This window comes from Eschrichtius robustus, chromosome 16, assembly GCF_028021215.1.
Source record: "Eschrichtius robustus isolate mEscRob2 chromosome 16, mEscRob2.pri, whole genome shotgun sequence".
Classification (NCBI taxonomy): Eukaryota; Metazoa; Chordata; class Mammalia; order Artiodactyla; family Eschrichtiidae; genus Eschrichtius; species Eschrichtius robustus.
The window spans coordinates 35206948-35224142 of record NC_090839.1 but is presented as its reverse complement, the minus strand read 5'-3'; the positions used below and the strand labels follow the sequence as shown (position 1 = coordinate 35224142).

General features: G+C 40.8%; 1 pseudogene; it reads right to left on the bottom strand.

Moving 5' to 3' along the window:
* Positions 1–11089: 11089 nt before the first annotated feature.
* LOC137750023 (ATP synthase membrane subunit K, mitochondrial pseudogene) lies at positions 11090–11423 on the bottom strand (annotated as a pseudogene).
* Between the last annotated feature and the right edge of the window lie 5772 nt (positions 11424–17195).

Sequence of the window (17195 nt, the reverse complement as noted above, 5' to 3'; positions counted from 1 at the left end):
TCAGAGGAGGGTGAAACGGCCAGTCTGTGCCAGACAAGACAGAGAGAGACCTACACAGACTGTCCATGCCACATTCCAGCGTGCCCCAGACTGGGATGTGTGTCCATTGGTGCACACAGGGGCTGAGAGCTGGAACGTGGGTATTGGAGAGCAAACCAAGGGAGAGGACTGCTGTTGGCAGTGAGGAGACAGCCTGAGGGGACAGGAGGGAGGAAATTTGCAACCTGGAATGCTTATGGAGGAAGCATAAGCACCACTGTTGAGTGACACTCAGGGGGTGGAGCCACCACTGCAGCCTCTCTCTCCCCATGTGTCAGCCCCCTGCCCTGCCAGGCACTAGGCAAAGCCCTCACCAGGGTTGGCCTTCTCGAACCTACCTCCAGGCACTAAGAAAAGCCCCCACCAGGGTGACCTTCTTGTGCCTGCCACCAGGCACTAGGAAAAACCCCCACCAGGGCTGGCCTTCTCCTGCCTGCTGCCAGTGGCTAAGAAAGGCTCCCACTAGGGCCGTATCTCTCGCAGCAATGGCTGCCGGTTTTCCTGCACACCTGTCACCACCGGGGGCCCCATGACCCAGGCAGTTGTGCCACCTCCATGCCCTGTCCTCACCGGGGCAGACCCAAGTGCTTCAGGGTAGCCTCGGGAGCAGACTCCTATGGGTGGCCCACACACAGAGGTGGGGCTAAAACCACAGCTGAGCCACAGGGGCGGGGTGACTAAGGAAGAGGAAAAAAAATCTTTCCGTGCAGCTGCACAAACCACAGATTTAATCCCCCTGATTGGCTTGGTAAACCCTGCATCTATGGAATATCTGAATGGACAACGAGTGTTCCCAAACTGAAACCAGTCCAGCTCTACAAGCTGTGGACTTCAGGGACTAGTACACGTGGAAGTTGGGCCAGGTGAGATTGTGAGTTGCCCCCACAGTGCCCATAGAGGGACCAGAAACCTACCTAGAGGTTGGGAAGGTGGCAGTTGGCTGTGAGTCATGGTGGGGACAAGGACACTGACAGCTGAGACCCCAGGAAAATATAATTATTACTATTTTTTTATGTCCTGTTTTTTCTGTTGTTTTTTAATTATTATTTGGGTTTTTTTAGTTTTTTTAAATTTTTTATGTATTTTTTATTGTTTTATATTTCTATTTCCATGTTACTTTTTTGTTGTTCTGTGTTTTTTCCTTTTTTTTTTCCTTTGTTCTATTTTGTTTTCTTCTTTTTTTTCCTTTGTTGTATTTGTTCTTATATTTTTAAATTTTTTTTCTTCGTTTTTGTGTGTTTGTATCATTTGCTTTGCTTTTTCCTTCAGTTTGCACTCTGGTTTTTTTTTGTTTTTTATTTTTTTGTTTTTTTTAGTTTTGCTTTTAATTGTTTGATTTCATTTGGGGATTCTTCTGTTTGGTTGTTCTCTTGTTTTTTGTTTTCTCTGTTTTTGTTTTTGTTTCTTATTTTGTATGTGTGTGTGTTTGTATTTTTTTGTTTGTTTGGTTTTTGTTTGGTTTTGCTTTTACCATTCATTGGTCTGGGGTTTTGTTTGTCTGTTCATTTGTTTTTCATTGTTATTATTGCTGTTTGCCTGTTTTTATCTTTGCTATTTGGCTTCGGTTTTGTTTCTTGGTTTGTTTTCAATTGTTTTCGTTCTGCCTTTTTTTTTCTTTCTTTTTCTTTTCTTCCCCCCCCCCCCCTTTTTTTGGTGAGCCGTGTGGCTTGCAGGGTCTTGGTTCCCAGGCCAGAGGTCAGGCCTGAGTCTCTGTGGTGGGAGCATTGAGTCAAGGACACTGGAATGCCAGAGAATTCCTGGCCCTGGGAATATTAATCAGTGAGAGCTCTCCCAGAGGTCTCCATCTCAACTCCAAGACCTGGCTCCACCCAACAGCCTGCAGGCTCCAGTGCTGAAGGCCCCACACCAAACAACAAGCAAGACAGGAACACAAACCCAGCCATCAGCAGAAAGGCTGCCTAATGTCATATAAGCCCACAGACACCCCAAAACACACCATCTGATGAAGCCCTGTCAATTAGAGGGAAAAGATCCAGCTCCACCAACCAGAAAACAGGCACTAGTCCCTCTCACCAGGAAGCCTACACAAGAACCTGGACCAACCTCACCCACTGGGGGCAGACAACAGAAGCAGGAGGAACTACAACCCTGAAGCCTGTAGAAAGGAGACCTCAAACACAGTAAGTTAGATAAAATGAGAAGAAAGAGAAATATGTTGCAGATGAAAGAGCAATGTAAAAACCCACAAGACCAAATAAATGAAGAGTAAATAGGAAATATACCTGAAAAAGAAATAAGAGTAATGATAGTAAAGATGATCCAAAATCTTGGAATTAGAATGGAGAAAATACAAAAAACGTTTAACAAGGACCTAGAAGAACTAAAGAACAAACAGTGACGAACAGCATAATAAACGAAATTAAAAATACACTAGGATGAATCAATAGCAGAATAACTGAAGCAGAAGAACAGATAAGTGAGCTGGAAGATAGAATGGTGGAAATAACTGCTGTGGAGCAGAATAAAGAAAAGTGAAGGAAGAATAAAGAAAAGTGATAAATAAGAATAAAGAAAAGTGAAGAACTGAGGACAGTCTCAGAGACCTCTGGGACAAAATTAAACGCACAAACATTTGAATTGTAGGGGTCCAAGAAGAAGAAGAGAAAGGGCCTGATAAAATATTTGAAGAGATTAGAGTCAAAAACTTCCCTAACATGGAAAAGGAAATAGTCAATGCCAGGAAGCACAGACAGTCCCATACAGGATAAACCCAAGGAGAAACACGCCAAGACACATATTAATCAAACTAACAAAAAGTAAATATAAAGAAAAAATGTTAAAAGCAGCAAGGGAAAAGCAACAAATAACATACAAGGGAATCCCCATAAGGTTATCAGCTGATCTTTCAGCAGAAACTCTGCAGGCCAGAAGGGAGTGGCAAAATATATATAAAGAGATGAAAGGAAAAAACTACAACCAAGATTACTCTACCCAGCAAGGATGTCATTCTGATTCAACAGAGAAATCAAATGCTTTACAGAAAAGCAAAAGCTAAGAGAATTCAGAACCACCAGACCAGCTTTGCAACAAATGCTAAAGGAACTTCTCTAGGCAGGAAACACAAGAGAAGGAAAAGACCTACAAAAACAAACCCAAAACAATTAAGAAAATGGGAATAGGAACAAATATATTGATAATTACCTTAAATGTAAATGGATTAGATGCTCCAACCAAAAGACACAGACTGGCTGAATAGATACAAAATCAAGACCCGTATATATGTTGTCTAAAAGAGACCCACTTGACACCTCGGGACACATGCAGACTGAAAGTGAGGGGATGGAAAAACATACGCCATGCAAATGGAAATCAAAAGAAAGCTGGAGTAGCAATACTCATATCAGACAAAATAGACCTTAAAATAAAGACTGTTACAAGAGACAAGGAAGGACACTACATAATGATCAAGGGATCATTCCAGGAAGAAGATATAATAATTGTAAATATTTATGCACCCAACACAGGAGCACCTCAATACATAAGGCAAATGCTAACAGCCATAAAAGGGGAAATTGAGAGGAACACAATAATTGTGGGGGACTTTAACAGCCCACTTACACCAATGGATAGATCATCCAGACAAAAAATTAATAAGGAAACATAAGCCTTAAATGACACATTAGACCTGACAGGCTTAATTGATATTTATAGAGCATTCCATCTGAAAGCAGCAGAATACACTTTCTTCTCAACTGCACGCAGAACATTCTCTACTATAGATCTACCTTGGTTCACAAATCAAGCCTCAGTAAATTTAAGGGAATTGAAATCATATCAAGCATTTTTTCCAACCACAATGCTATGAGATTAGAAATCAATTACAGGGGAAAAAACTGGAAAAAACACAAACACATGGAGGCTAAACAGCGCACTGCTAAATAACCAAGAGATCACTGAAGAAATCAAAGAGGAAATCAAAAAATACCTAGAAACAAATGACAATAAAAACACAACGACCTAAAACCTATGGGATGCAGCAAAAGCAGTTCTAAGAAGGAAGTTTATAGCAATTCAATCTCACCTCAAAAAATAAGAAAAATCTCAAATAAACAATCTAACCTTATGCCTAAAGCAACTAGAAAAAGAAGAACAAAGAAAACCCAAAGTAGGTAGAAGGAAAGAAATCATAAAGATCAGAGCAGAAATAAATGAAATAGAAATGAAGAAAATAGCAAAGATCAATAAAACTAAAAGTTGGTTCTTTGAGAAGATAAGCAAAATTAATAAACCTTTAGCCAGACTCATCAAGAAAAAAAGGGAGAGGATTCAATTCAATGAAATTAGAAATGAAAAAGGAGAAATTACAACTGACCACAGAAATACAAAGGATTATAAGAGACTACTATAAGCAATTATATGCCAATAAAATGGACAACCTGGAGGAAATGGACAAATGCTTAGAAAGGTACAACCTTCAAATACTGAACCAGGAAGAAATAGAAAATATGGACAGACCAATCACAAGTAATGAAACTGAAACTATGATTTAAAATCTTCCAACAAACAAAAGTCCAGGGGCAGATGGCTTCACAGGGAAATTCTATCAAACATTTAGAGAAGAGTTAACACCTATCATTCTCAAACTCTTCGAAAAAAATTGCAGAGGGAGGAACACTCCCAAACTCATTTTTCAAGGCCACCATGACCCTGATACCAAAACCAGATAAAGATATCACAAAAAAAGAAAATTACAGGCCACTATCACTGATGAACATAGATGCAAAAATCATCATTAAAATACTAGCAAACCTAACACATATATATGGAATCTAAAAAAAAAAAAAAAAAAAGGTTCTGAAGAACCTAGGGGCAGGACAGGAATAAAGACACAGATGTAGAGAATGGACTAGAGGACACGGGGAGGGGGAAGGGTAAACTGGAAGGAAGTGAGAGAGTGGCATGGACATATATACACTACCAAATGTAAAATAGACAGCTAGTGGGAAGCAGCCACATAGCACAGGGAGATCAGCTCAGTGCTTTGTGACCACCTAGAGGGGTGGGATAGGGAGGGTGGGAGGGAGGGAGAAGCAAGAAGGAGGAGATATGGTGATATATGTATGTGTGTGGCTGATTCACTTTGTTATACAGCAGAAACTAACACAACATTGTAAAGCAATTATACTCCAATAAAGATGTTGAAAATAAATATTACAAACCAAATCCAAGAACACATTAAAAGGATCATACACCATAATCAAGTGGGATTTAGCGCAGGGATACAAGGATTCTTCAATATACACAAATCAATCAATGTGATACACCCTATTAACAAATTGAAGAATAAAAACCATATGATCATCTCAATAGATGCAGAAAAAGCTTTTGACAACATTCAACACTGAGTTATGATAAAAAAAGAAAAAAACTCTCCAGAAAATGGGCATAGAGGGAACCTACCTCAACATAATAAAGGCCATATGTGACAAACCCACAGCAAACATTCTCAGTGATGAAAAACTGAAAGCATTTCCTCTAAAATCCGGAAAATGACAAGGGTGCCCACTCTCGCCACTCTTATTCAACATAGTTTTGGAAGTCCTAGCCACAGAAATCAGAGAAGAAAAAGAAATAAAAGGAATCCAAACTGGCAAAGAAGAGGTAAAACTGTCACTGTTTGCAGATGACATGATACTATACATAGAAAATCCTAAATATGCCACCAGAAAACTACTAGAGCTAATCAGTGAATTTAGTAAAATTGCAGGATACAAAATTAATACACAGAAATCTCGTGTTCCTATACACTAACAACAAAAGATCAGAAAGAGAAATTAGGGAAACACTCCTATTTACCATGGCAACAAAAAGAAGAAAATACCTAGGAATAAACCTACCTAAGGAGGAAAAAGACCTATATGCAGAAAACTATAAGACATGATGAAAGAAATCAAAGACGACACAAACAGATGGAGAGATATACCATGTTCTTGGACTGGAAGAATCAATGTTGTGAATATAATTATACTACCCAAAGATTCATACTTCAGATTCAATGTAATCCCTATCAAAATTACAAATGGCATTTTTCACAGAGCTAGAACAAAAATTTTTACAATTTGCATGGAAACACAAAAGACCTCAAATAGCAAAGGCAATCTTGAGGAAAAAAAAAAAAAAAAAAAAAACGGAGCTGGAGGAACCAGTCTCCCTGACTTCAGACTATACTACAAGGTTACAGTAATCAAGACAGTATGGTATTGACACAAAAACAGAAATATAGATCAATGGAACAGGATAGGAAATCCAGAGATAAACCCACACAACTATGGTCTCCTAATCTGTGACTAAGGAGGCCAGAATATACAATGGAGCAAAGACAGAGTCTTCAATAAGTGGTCCTGGGGAAACTGGACAGCTACATGTAAAATAATTAAATTAGAACACTCCCTAATACCATATACAAAAATAAACTCAAAATGGATTAAAGACCTAAATGTAAGGCCAGACAGTATAAAACTCTTAGAGGAAAACATAGGCAGAACACTCTTTAACATAAATCGCAGCAAGATCTTTTTTTAACCCACCTCCTAGAGTAATGAGAATAAAAACAAAAATAAACAAATGGGACCTAATGAAATTTAAAAGCTTTTGCACAACAAAGGAAGCCATAAACAAGACAAAAAGACAACCCTCAGAATGGGAGAAAATATTTGCAAACAAAGCAACTGACAAGGGATTAATCTCCAAAATATACAAACAGCTCATGCAGCTCAATATCAAAGAAACAACCCAATCAAAATAAGGGTGAAAGATCTAAATAGACATTTCTCCAAAGAAGACATACAGATGGCCAACAAACACATGAAAAGTTGCTCAACATCACTAATTGTTACAGAAATGCAAATCAAAATTACAATGAGATATCACCTCACACTGGTCAGAATGGCCATCATCAAAAAGTCTACAAACAATAAGTGCTGGAGAGAGTATAGAGAAAAGGGACCCTTCTTGCACTGCTGATGGGAATGTAAATTAGAGGTTCCTTAAAAAACTAAAAATAGAACTACCATATGACCCAGCAATGCCACTACTGGACATATACCCTGAGAAAACCACAATTCAAAAAGATACATGTACCACAATGTTCATTGCAGCACTATTTACAATAACCAGAACATGGAAACAACCTAAATGTCCACCAACAGATGAATGGATAAAGATGTGGCACATATATACAATGGAATATTACCCAGCCATAAAAAGGAATGAAATTGAGTTATTTGTAGTGAGGTGGATGGACCTAGAGTCTGTCATACAGAGTGAAGTAAGTCAGAAAGAGAAAAACAAATACTGTATGCTAACGAACATATATGGAATCTAAAAAAACAGTCCTGATGAACCTAGTGGCAGGACAAGAATAAGGCACAGACATAGAGAACAGACCTCAGGACGCAGTGGGGAAAGGGGAAGCTGGGACAAAGTGAGAGAGTAGTCCTGACATATATACACTACCAAATGTAAAATGGGTGGCTAATGGGAAGCTGCTGCATAGCACAGGGAGATCAGCTCGATACTTTGTGACAATCTAGAGGGGTGGGATACGGAGGGTAGGAGGGAGGCTCGAGAGGGAGGGGATATGGGGATATATGTACACATATAGCTGATTCACTTTGCTGTACAGCAGAAACTAACACAGCATTGTAAAGCAATTATACTCCAATAAAGATGTGGAAAAAAAAAGACACATGCACCCAAATGTTCATTGCAGCACTATTTACAATAGCCAGGACATGGAAACAACCTAAATGTCCATCAACAGAGGAATGGATGAAGAAGATGTGGTACATATATACAATGGAATATTACTCAGCCATAAAAAGGAATGAAATTGGGTCATTTGTAGAAACATGTATGGACCTAGAGACTGTCATACAGAGTGAAGTAAGTCAGAAGGAGAAAAACAAATATCTATATTAATGCATATATATGGAATCTGAAGAAATTGGTATAGACAATCTTATTTTTTTATTGGACTATAATTGCTTTCAATGTTGTGTTAGTTTCTGCTGTACAGTGAAGTGAATCAGCTATATGTAGACATATATCCCCTCCCTCTTGGACCTCCCCCCCCCCATCCCACCCATCTAGGTCATCACAGAGCACCAAGCTGAGCTCCCAGTGCTATACAGCAGGTTCCCACTAGCTATCTATTTTACACATGGTAGTGTATTTACGTCAAACCTAATCTCCCAATTTACAGAGCAGAAATAGAGACACAGACTTAGAGAACAAAAGTATGGATACCAAGGGGGAAGGGAGGGTGGGATGAATTGGGAGATTGGGACTGATATATATATACACTGTTGATAATATGTATAAAATAGATAATTAATGAGAGCCTACTGTATAGCACAGGGAACTCTACTCAATGCTCTGTGGTGACCTAAATGGGAAGGAAATCCAAAAAATAGGGGATATGTTTACACGTATAGCTGATTCACTTTGCTGTACAGTAGAAACTAACACAACATTGTAAAGCAACTATACTCTAATAAAAAATTTTTTTTTTCTTTTTAAAAATCAAAAAGTAAAAGTTAACTCTTAGAAATAGACTCACAGGCAGAAAACAAACTTATGGTTGCCCAAAAGGAAAGGGGGGAAGAGATAAATTAGAAGGTTGGGATTAACGTACACACACTACTATATATAAAATAGATAACCAACAAGGACCTGCTGTATAGCACAGGGAAATCCACTCAAAATTATGTAACAACCTAAATGGGAAAAGAATTTGAAAAAGAATAGATACATGTATATGTATAACTGAATCACTTTGCTGCACACCTGAAACTAACACAACATTGTTAATCAACTATACTCCAAAATAAAATAAAAAGTTTAAAAACAAAACAAATCAAACAAAAAAGAAATGTTAGTTACTTACCACCCTACTACCCATAGCTTCATTACTATCTTTCCAAAACCCTGCAGAATGTATCTCTTGGGTAACTGCAAGTCTGAGTCCCAGTGAACACAGACGAAAGCTGTCTAAGGCAAGAAAACAGAAAGCTCACAATGTTTGAGGAGCACAAAACTGCAATTAGCTGGTAACGTTAGACCCTTTACTCATCTAGCAAATGTTCACCAAAGTCACAGAACACAAGGAGAAATGTTTGAGTGTCCAGTATATGCCAGGCCTTGTGTTTGACATTGGCTTAGACTACAAAACAGCAAAGGTAGAGATAGGGGAGGGAGAAAAAAGGAACTTTTAACCCAATGACTGCTATCTAGGGTGATGGTCAATGGGACTCATAGCCCTAGAGCAGGGTTTTCAACTTTGGCCCTATTGACATTGAGGGCCAGATAAGTTGTAGTTATGAGGAGCTGTGCACTGTAGGATGTATAGCAGCATCCTACCCACCAAACACCTGTAGCATTCTGCTCCCTCCCCCAACACTGCCCCAGTTGTGACAACGAAAAATGTCTCTAGACAGTGCCAAGTGTCCCTTGGAGAGCAAAACCGTCCCCTGGTTGAGAATCACTGCCCTAGAAATCTCAGAAAATAATTAAGCTTCTTTCACTTCTATATTGACATTAACTGGAAAATTCTGGTTAAAATACTTAATTGTATCTTCAACCAACACATCTCCAGGTATTTTCAAAATCTGTGGCATCCAGATCAATCAGTGCCCAAGAGCCACTTATATAATGACACATCCTATTTCAACAAGGCATCTGCCCTCATTTCTGTATTATAAAATCAGGCTCCAAAAGTAGCATTTACATTGAAAAATATCAAAACAGAACATTTTCTAATATTGTAAGGGACTGAATATAAGATGACAGTAAATCTCCATAATGTCATATGTCAAAGAATGACTCAGAGACACATAGTTAATTATCTGCATGCCAAACAACTCACTTGTATGTAAAGGAGATGGCCATTGGACTGTTGTCAGTGAACAAAGGTAAAAGCAGGATTTATTAAAAAAAAAAAAAAAAAACAGTGGTGAGAGAGAAGAGGAAAAAACAATAAGAACAGTAGGCCTTATTTTGCATTTTGGAGGCAAATTAATTAGCTGGCAGCTGGCAAAGAGGTCTGTCTGGGCCATCTGCCCTTGAACAGGCCATGTAAGTTTTCAGACATAGCATTTTCAGTTGACAATGGATTCTCCAAGAAACCTTGAGTGTGTTGCTGAGTATGCATGAGGGGCTGGGTGACACATCCACTGGGTCCTTCATCAGGTGGGTGAGATCTGTGCCATTTCTCTATTCAGAATAACTCTCATAGGAAGACTAGCTTTAATATAGCAGCCTTATTTTTTGTTCTATAACTGGATAGAAGTTTCTGGTGGCCCAGTGGTTAGGACTCTGTGCTTTCACTGCCGAGGGTGCGGGTTCAGTCCCTGGTCAGGGAACTAAGATCCCACAAGCTGCACAGCACGGCCAAAAAAAAGAAAGAAAAAAGTATAACTGGGGATAGAAAGGAATTGCTACATAAAACAAGCTTCAAATTCCCAAGAACTAGAAATCTTAGACCCGGAGATTTCAGACGTGTATTTTTCTGTTCTAAGTGACAGACAAGCAAGTACCAGGTTTTTCCACCTGTTCACCACGTTGCAAAAAGTGCCAATCTCACACTCACCTGCCCTTCCCTCCTGCACTGGAAAAGATTCTAGACACTGAAAGTGCTGCTGAAAAATGACAGGAGAGGGCTCCTTGAAGTGCCACAACCTTTTTAATGTTTCCGGAAAGGCTACCTTTCTTTTCTTGCATCATGTAGAATTACTCTAGTAAACAAACAACCATTGTTTGGCATCCATATTATCTCTGAGACCAGTTCCTGGCACAACGTGGTCAGTCAATAAATGGCAAATATTTTTGGAGTTTTCATTATTATAGTTAGCATTTATTGAACATTTACTATGCTCCAGGCATTGGTCCAAGCACTATGCGTATTTTATTTCATTTACTTTTCAATCAACCTTAAATTTTTATAAGAACTATTTTATCCCCATTTTACAGATGAAGTCTAAAAGGTTAGACATTCCTATTGTTGCAAGTTCATATATTTTTTTTTCCAGGATCATAATTTATTGTACAAATTGAGTATCACATGATGAGCTGGCATTAGCTTCTTCAAGCATGGGAACTTAACAGATGAGGTACAGTTGAGAATCCGTTTATGTTGCTTTCACAGCTGGAGTTTTTTTAGACCTTAACTTAAAGTATATAACTATCAAAGCAATACTTCCGTATGTGGCCAGTACACAATTCATTCTCCCTGTGAGAGTGTAAGAGTTGAAATATATTTTGATACCAGTGAATTGGTACTGGGCATCAGTTTCTGGACCTGCCATGATTTCAATCTTCCGAAACGCACAGACCTCGCTGCAGGTGTCCTTCAACTGACGAAGCTGTTCCTCGGCCCAGACGGAAGAAGCCGCCTCCAACGCAAACGTTCAACGGGCCTTACGGATTCGGCCCTCTGCGCCGACTGGCTCTATTTTTAACATTTCACTAATCTCCATGTTTTTCTTTGGAAATAACTTCCTTTTTCTTGACTCTGTCTTTTCTTGATCTCTGTCTTTGCCTGCCCCACCCCCGCTCCAAGGTCTTTAGTCATAACCTCTCCTTAAAATGTACTTCAAATTTTTCATTTCTCTGTTGAGCGATGGAGCCCGGAATTAGAAGTAATTGATTCCATTTTTGAGTGTTTGTCTGTTCTAAGCCATGGCTCTATTTCTGAGCATACATGACAGACATTGGAAGTCATTCAAAGATAGGACTAAGATATGATTTTGCCCTTTGAGATCCTCCCAAAATGAAACCAAGAAATGCCCAACACAACAATGAGACGTGAGCAGTGGACCAAGGGAGCCAGGAGGAGAGAGTAACTGGCCCTGCCTGGGGCCATGAAGGAAACAGAACTTAAACTGAGTTTTGTTGTTTTTTTTTTTAACATCTTTATTGGAGTATAATTACTTTACAATGTTGTGTTAGTTTCTGCTGTATAACAAAGTGAATCAGCTATACGTATACATATATCCCCATATCCCCCCCCCCTTGCCTCTCCCTCCCACCCTCCCTATCCTACCCCTCTAGGTGGTCACAAAGCACCGGGCTGATCTCCCTGTGCTATGTGGCTGCTTCCCACTAGCTATCTATTTTACATTTGGTAGTGTATATATGTCCATGCCATTCTCTCACTTCATCCCAGCTTACCCTTCCCCTTCCCCGTGTCCTCAAGTCCATTCTCTACGTCTGCTTCTTTATTCCTGTCCTGCCCCTAGGTTCTTCAGAACTTTTTTTTTTTTTTTTTTAGATTCCATATATATGTGTTAGAATACAGTATTTGAGGACGAGTGAGAGTTAGTCAGAAAGGGAAAGAGAAGGAAGTGCTCTGGTCAAAGGAAATGGTCTCATACAAAAGTCACACACTTTCCCTTTGCACTATATACCCATTTACTTTTGCAATAAATATTTTCACACGTAGCACATGCCAAATACAGCAATAGCTGCTGGGTATCCTGTGGTGAACAAGAGAAGCAAGGCTGGGGCCCGTGTGGACCTAATATTCTAATGAGGGACAGTGTGGTATCTGCTTTCCAAAGATGGCCAACATCAATTCTCTCCCCACCTGTATGCACATGCCGTTCCTCCTTCCTCCCATCAGCAACTGGGGCTTATGTCTCCTCCCCTGAAATTGGGGCTGAGCCTGTGACTGCTTTGTCCAATCAAATGTGGATGAAGTGACATTCTGAGACTTCCAAGCTCGGGCATGAAGAAGGCCTGGAAGTTTCCACTTTCTCCCTTTTGGAGCTCTGAGCTTCCATGAAAGGAGTGTAAGCTCCCATTTTGGAGTGAGAGGCCACCTTGAGGAGTACAAGGCACTGTACATCCTACTCCACACCACCAATGGACTGCAGCTGCATGAGAGGGCTTGTTCCAGTTATCCTACGACTGCATAACAGACCACCCCAAAACTTTTGGAGTGGCTCAAAACAATAACATTTACTTTACTCATACATCTTCAATTTGGACAGAGCTTGGCATCGCCACATGATGCTGCACATGGTGTCAGCTGGAGTAAATTTGACTGCGGGCTAAAGGATTCACATCCAACCTGGCTAAATTGTATGGCTGGCAGGTTGGTGCTGCTTATCAGCTGGAATCTCAGCCAGAACTGAGACTCCATATAACCTGGCTTCTTCAGGGCATGGCGACTGGATTCCAAGTATGAGTGTCCCAAGAGAGAGCCATGGGAAACTGTACTGCCTTTCACGAACTAGCCTTGAAGTTACATAGCATCTCTTCTGCTGTACTCTGTTCTGTTAGTTGAGCAATTCACAATGGCCTACCTAACTTAAGGGAGGAGACACAGTCTCCACCATTTGATCAGAGTGTGGCAAGATTCTGGAATAGCATGTAGAACAGGGAATATTGTTGTGGACATTTTTATCTACAGAGTCCCAGCAAGGCCAGTAGAATAACTGACCTGCTTAACCATGGACAATCCATGGAATCATGAAATATAATAAAATGTATGGGGACTTCCCTGGTGGTGCAGTGGTTAAGAATCTGCCTGCCAATGCAGGGGACACAGGTTTGATCCCTGGTGCAGGAAGATCCCACATGCCATGGAGCAACTAAGCCCATATGCCACAACTACTGAGCCTGTGCTCTAGAACCTGTGAGCCACAACTACTGAGCCCACACACCACAACTACAGAAGCCTGTGCACTCTAGAGCCCATGTGCCACAACTACTGCACCCTCTTGTTGCAGCTACTGAAGCCCGCACACCTAGAGCCCATGCTCTGCAACAAGAGAAGCCAACAAAATGAGAGGCCTGTGCACCGCAATGAAGAGTAGCCCCCACTCGCTGCAATTAGAGAAAAGCCCATGCACAGCAACAAAGACATGACACAGTCAAAAATAAATAATAAAATTTTTAAAAAATAATAAATAAAATGTATGTTTTTTAAGACAGTGGGTTTGGAATGATTTGTAAACAGAACAAAAAGACCACCAGAGAGCTGAAACACATTTAAAAATTACGCATAGAGACCTTCAAGATGGTGGAGGAGTAAGATGTGGAGATCACCTTCCTCCCTACAGATACATCAAAAATACATCTACTTGTGGAACAACTTCTACAGAACACCTACTGAACGCTGGCAAAAGACCTCAGACTTCCCAAAAGGCAAGAAAGTCCCCACGTACCTGGGTAGGGCAAAAGAAAAAAGAAAAAACAGAGAGAAAAGAATAGGGACAGGACCTGCACCTCTGGGAAGGAGCTGTGAAGGAGGAAAAGTTTCCACACACAAGGGAGCCCCTTCACTGACGGGGATGGGGAGTGGGCAGGGGAAAATTTGGAGCCACAGAAGAGAATGCAGCAACAGGGGTGCAGGGGGCAAAGTGGCAAGTTTCCCGCACAGAGGATAGGTGCCGACCAACACTCACCAACCTGAGACGCTTGTCTGCTCACCTGCCAGGAGGAGTGGGGGCTGGGAGCCGAGGCTCAGGCTTTGGAGGTCAGACCCCAGGAAGAGGACTGGGGTTGGCTGCATGAGGACAGCCTGAAGGGAGCTAGTACACCACAGCTAGCTGGGAAGGAGTCAGGGAAAAAGTCTGGATCTGCTGAAGAGGCAAGAGGCAATTGTTTCGGTGTGCACGAGGAGAGGGGATTCCTGCTCTGTGTGCCCATATAAGGCAGAGCACCACCTAAGCGAGCTCCAGAGATGAGTGCGAGCCGTGGCTATCAACTAGGACCACAGAGATGGGTATGAAATGCTAACGCTGATGTCGCTGCCACCAAGAATCCTGTGTGCAAGCACAGATCACTATCCACACTTTCCCCGACCAGGAGCCTATGCAGCATGCCACTGTCAGGGTCCCAAGATCCAGGGACAACTTCCCCAGGAAAACACATGGCACACCTCAGTCTGTTGCCATGTCACACTGGCCTCAGCCCCCAGAGGCTCGCCCCGCATTACAATTATGACTACCGTACCCCTCCCTCTCCCCGGCCTGAGTGAGCAAGAGAGCCCTAATCAGCCGCTGCTTTAACCCCCTCCTGTCTGGGCAGGGAACAGACGCTTGAGGGCAGCCTACACACAAAGGCAGGGCCAAAACCAAAGCTGAAACCCAAGAGCTGTGCAAACAAAGAAGAGAAAGGGAAATTTCTCCATGCAGCCTCAGGAGCAGCAGATTATATCCCGCAAACAACTTGATGAACCGTACAACTGTGGAACACCTGAATAGACAATGAATATTCCCAAAATTGAGACTGTGGGCTTTGGAAGCAACTGTAGACTTGGGGTTTGCTTTCTGAATCTGATTTGTTTCTGTTTTTATTTTTATCTTAGCTTAGTTTTTAGTGCTTGTTATCACTGGTGGATTTGTTTATTGGTCTGGTTGCTCTCTTCTTTTATATATATATTTTTTTCTTTTTTCTCTTTTGTGAGTGTGTAGGTATATGTTTCTTTGTGTGATTTTGTCTCCTTAGGTTTGCATATACCATTTGTCCCAGGGTTCTGACTGTTCGGTTTCTTTTTGTTTGTTTTTTGTTTTCTTTTTATGAGTGTGTGTGTGTGTGTTTCTTTGTGTGATTTTGTCTGTTTAGTTTTACTTTTCCCTTTGGTTTGGGGTTCTATCTGTCCTTTTTTTTTTTTTTTTCCTATTTTTCTTCCTTTTCTTCCGAGCCTTGTGGCTGGCAGGTCTTGGTGCTTCAGCTGGGTGTCAAGCCTGAGCCCTTGAGGTGGGAGAGCCGAGTCCACGACATGGGACCACCACAGACCTCCTGGCCCCATGTAATATCAATCAGCGAAAGCTCTCCCAGAGATCTCCATCTCAACACTAAGACACAACTCCACCCAATGGCCAGCAAGCTCCAGTGCTGGACGCCCCATGCCAAACAACTAGCAAGATGGGAACACAGCCCCACCCATTTGCAGAGAGGCTGCCTAAAGTCATATAAGGTCACAGACACCCCAAAACACACCACCAGATGTGGCCCTACCCACCAGAAGGACAACATCCAGGGCCACCCACCAGAACCAGGAACCAGCCCCCTCCACCAGGAAGCCAACAAAAGCCACTGACCCAATCTCACCCACTGGGAGCAGACACAAAAAACAATGGGAGCTACAAACCTGCAGCCTGCAAAAAGGAGAAGCAAAACAGATAAGTTAAACAGAAAGAGAAGACAGAGAAATATGCAGCAGATGAAGGAGTAAGGTAAAAACCCACAAGACCAAGCAAAAAAGAGGAAATAAGCAGTCTACCTGAAAAAGAATTCAGAATAATGATAGTAAATATGATCCCAAATCTTGGAAACAGAATAGAGAAAATACAAGAAATGTTTCATAAGGACCTAGAAGAACTAAACAGCAAAAAAACAATGACGAACAACACAATAAATGAATTGAAAAATTCTCTAGAAGGAATCAATAGCAGAATAACTGAGGCAGAAACATGGACAAGTGACCTGGAAGATAAAAGAGTGGAAAAAACTGCCACAGAGCAGAATAAAGAAAAAAGAATGAAAAGAATTGAGGACAGTCTCAGAGACATTTGGGACAACATTAAATGCACCAACATTCGAATAATCATTGTCCCAGAAGAAGAAGAGAAAAAGAAAGGGACTGAGAAAATGTTTGAAGAGATTATGGTTGAAAACTTCCTTAACATGGGAAAGTAAATAAACAGTTAAGTACAAGAAGCACAGAGAATATTATACAGATAAATCCAAGGAGAAACACAACAGGACACATATTAATCAAACTATCAAAAATTAAAAACAAAAAAGAAATATTAAAAGCAGGAAGAGAAAGGAAACAAATAACATACAAGAGAATCCCCATAAGGTTAACAGCTGATCTTTCAGCAGAAACTCTGCAAGCCAGAAGGGAGTGGCATGACATATTTAAATTGATGAAAGGGAAAAACCTACAACCAATATTACTCTACCCAGCAAAGATCTCATTCAGATTTGATGGAGAAGTTAAAATATTTACAGATAAGCAAAAGTTAAGAGAATTCAGCACCACCAAAACAGCTTTACAACAAATGTGAAAGGAACTTCTCTAGGGAGGAAACACAAGAGAAGGAAAAGACCCACAAAAACAAACCCAAAACAATTCAGAAAATGGTCATAGGAAAAAACATATCAATAATTATCTTAAATGT